We start from the raw sequence: 3,528 nt of genomic DNA on the forward strand, positions 1-3,528 counted from the left end.
GGAAGGTAATTAAATGTGGCTGTTCCCTAAGAAGTAAGCCTGTTGTAGCAGCTCAGCTGGGTCCTGTAAGCCAGGTACAGAATACAGCTTCATTGCGTGTGGTCTGCAGTCACAGCACACTGGATTTAAGAGAAAGTGTTTTCATATCATTACACCGTGTTAATGTGTGGACCACCAAAGGCAGCTGAAGGTTCTGCTCAGCTGTCAGCGAGGGTAAGCTTCTGCTTTGCTGCTCTGAGCCCAGAAAGGCTGTCACTCTACCTGTAGGAGGGGGTTGGACAAAGAACAGCTGGCATCTGATGCCTATAAAACAAACCAAAGCTCCCATAGTAAGTGAGTGAGTATTTGTGGGCTAACTGTAGCTTGATGTTGGACGATAATGATGCTGGCATCAAATGTTAGTGGCTTACAAAATGAGAATAGCATAGTCATAGCACTCATCGCACCAACTAATCCATGCACCAGCTAATACATGTCTGAATATGGCAACAGTTGGCTGCCTGTATTAGCTCCGCTGGGTGTTTGTGCTGGAGAAAACTGAAGAGTGGTGGTAGACAGGTGATGGGAGGGCGGGTGTATGCCTGTCGGTGCAACAGTGGCAAAGCAAATCCCTTTTTAGGCAGAAATCTCTCTGCCTCAGGACACCAGCCTCAGGCCTTAGGTTTTATGGCTGTGGGTATCTGATCTACCTACTAGGAGGCCAGGGGGATTAGGGGTGACAGTGAGCTAAGAAAGTGCTTTTTAAGAACTTGTACAGACTAAGAAACTGTGAGCTAAAAAGAGTAACAACTGTGTTTATCCAAGTCAGCTACTAACTTTATGGAACTGATAATAAATTGCTAAGAGGTATTAATATGTTTTGACTGTAAGAAATACAGTGGAAACGGGACACAGAAAAGCTGTTAGGCTTGTACTAGTCTGCAAACTCTTTTAGCCTGCCTGGCTAAAGTGGGTGTGTTGAAGATAAGGACCCTTCACAGGCAGCTGTAGAAGTTACTGACCATCATTGTCTTCTTATGGTGAAAAGGGCCTGAAAAAAAGAGTGCCCTCATGTTACAATATTTGTTTATGCTCCCCAACCACCAGGATGAGACAAAATAAAAAGGAAATAAATGTTTTCATCAAGATTTACAGTTGCCAGCCAATGCAGAGAAAGTGTTCTCTCCATGGTGGGTGATAGGCAAAACTACAAAAGCCAAAGGGGCTACAAAGCACGCTTTAAAAATTCCCACCATGAAACCACAAATAATGTGTGTGCACACTGGCAGGCAGGGGCCAGTACGTGGCTTTGTGTCGGTAGTGGACATCTGTGGTAGTAAGGAAGCCTGGATGATACAAAGTGAAGACTTTCAAAGCGATACCTAGTGAGATACTAAAACTACAGTAGAAACCTCTAGTGGCAAAGCACCATGCGCTCTACCAAACAGCAGAATTCTCCAGATTATGCAGTAGCAGTCAGCAAAGATGGATTTTAAAGTGCTGAATGTTGTTTGCAGTTTTATTTTAAGGCTTCTAAGCCCTCTTCTGGATCGTCATGGTAGTTCTGTTTTGTGTTTGTGAGGGACAGGATTGTTTTGTTGTTACAAAAGTGTTGCGTTATAAAGGTTTTCTAATAACCAGAGGAACACACTTACCTCCTTCATAACAGGGATTTTCTTTTAAACATACGTTTTGGACACTTGAATGCCATGTTGTCTGGTGCTGCTTAAAATATGTGTTCCGTATCTAAGCATAAATACCATAGGGTATGACAGTTGCTATAGCAACTAAGCATCTACTATTAAATAGCACCCACAAGCTCAGAAAACATGTGCAGCCTGTCACTACACAAGGTATTCTTTTCTTCGCAGCAAGCTAAGTACCATATTTTCATCTCGGGAGTTTGTCTGTTCCTGATGAATGTGTTTGTGCTGTGCCTGTGAAGATCTTTTTTCCTCCACCAGCTCTACCTTCCTTTGAAAACTGCAGATACTATAAGAACAAAATAGCCTGAAGCGGTTGCAAGCTGGAGAAGTTAATGAATAATTCCTTTTTCATATATCCTTGAACATTTATTAGAGTGTGGCTTTCAGATCTTTTAGGCCAGATTTGAGGCTTACACTTTTGCTGTTCTGCATCTTTTGATATTACAGTGTTTTGCTCATGAAACCAGCCTTTTGGAAGGCACTGTGCTGTTTCTAGAAGCGATGTCCCCAAAACTAAACAATACCAATGGGAAACTAATTTCAGCAGTAGTGGCAGACTGGAGCATCATAATTCAAAATCACGGCTAAAGTTAACAAAACTTTTAAGAATATGTAGGTCAGTTATTTACTTTTAAAATTGCCTTAAAGTTATTAAGCATTTGGACCATGAAAACGAGGGGAAAAAAAGTAGAAAAATAAGAGCACTGAGTTTCTTATGCAGAAAGTTAATTCTGGTGGTTGAGACTTTAGCCATTGACACCATTAGATGTTTTACATTTTCTGAAAGAGAAATTTGATTTTCCTGGGATCCATCATAAATAATGAAAAGAATAAAATTAAGCATCAGTAAGCGAGATATGCTGGTTATAGAAGTTGACAGTTTATCTACAAGTTAAAATGATCCTCCGTGCTCATTGGAAGAGTAGATGAAGACTGTGATGACTTAGAGTATTTGGATTGTTTCTAAATTTTGTTTTGGAGTCTGGTGAATTGATAGGTTAAACTGGAAAATGTACTGTATCCACAAATTATTGCTTGTGTTGGTTTGATGGTGACTTACCTGAATTACACAGTCTATAAGAAAAAATAAATCAGACCTTATAGTAGGAACATAACGATTTAATGAGGGTATCGAAAAAGGAGCGTAAGAAGTAAATTAAGATGTGAAAAGTCATATTAATGATGTGATATTTTTACCCTATTTTTTCCTGAGAGAATGATTGCTAATGCCTGTCTGCCTTATCTGGTTAAAGGGTTAACCCAATTAGAAGCATGAGTGTGAACGAAGGTAACAGGCTGGTCTCTGCTCTGGTCCTGTTCCTTGATGGGAATGACAGCTGTGACTTTTGTAGCAATAAAGGAATGTTAACTCATGTCTCCTGGTGCTCTGTCAGAAGCCGGTGATTTCCCGGCAGTCATTTCAACACGTCTAATGTTAACGGAATAATAAATCTTTAATTGGCCTTACTTAATCTGACTAACAAATCGCACCAAATGCCAATAGATGTGGGATAAAGTCGCCAGAGCTGCACTGAGCAGTGGTGCGGGACGGTGTGGAGAGTGGTTTGCCATGGCAGGGGGGTGAAGCGGGGCTCCTGAAAGAGGTGTTTAGAATTTGCTGGGTGTTTAGATGCCGCAGGGGGCTGGACACCCTACATGGTATGTTCGCCTCCTGCCACTTAGACCCTCTCCATGGAATCGTGGACAGATCCTGGCAAGTTCCATCATCCTCTGTTTTTTATTGTGTGATGGAAAGGAATTGTCTCACTCTTTTTCTCCTCATGTTTTTTTTTTTTGCTTGTTTTCAGTTCTGCTTTTTTTTTTTTTTTTTTTTTTTTTTTTT

Source organism: Athene cunicularia, assembly GCF_003259725.1.
Source record: "Athene cunicularia isolate RWA chromosome 5 unlocalized genomic scaffold, athCun1 chr5_part1, whole genome shotgun sequence".
NCBI lineage: Eukaryota > Metazoa > Chordata > Aves > Strigiformes > Strigidae > Athene > Athene cunicularia.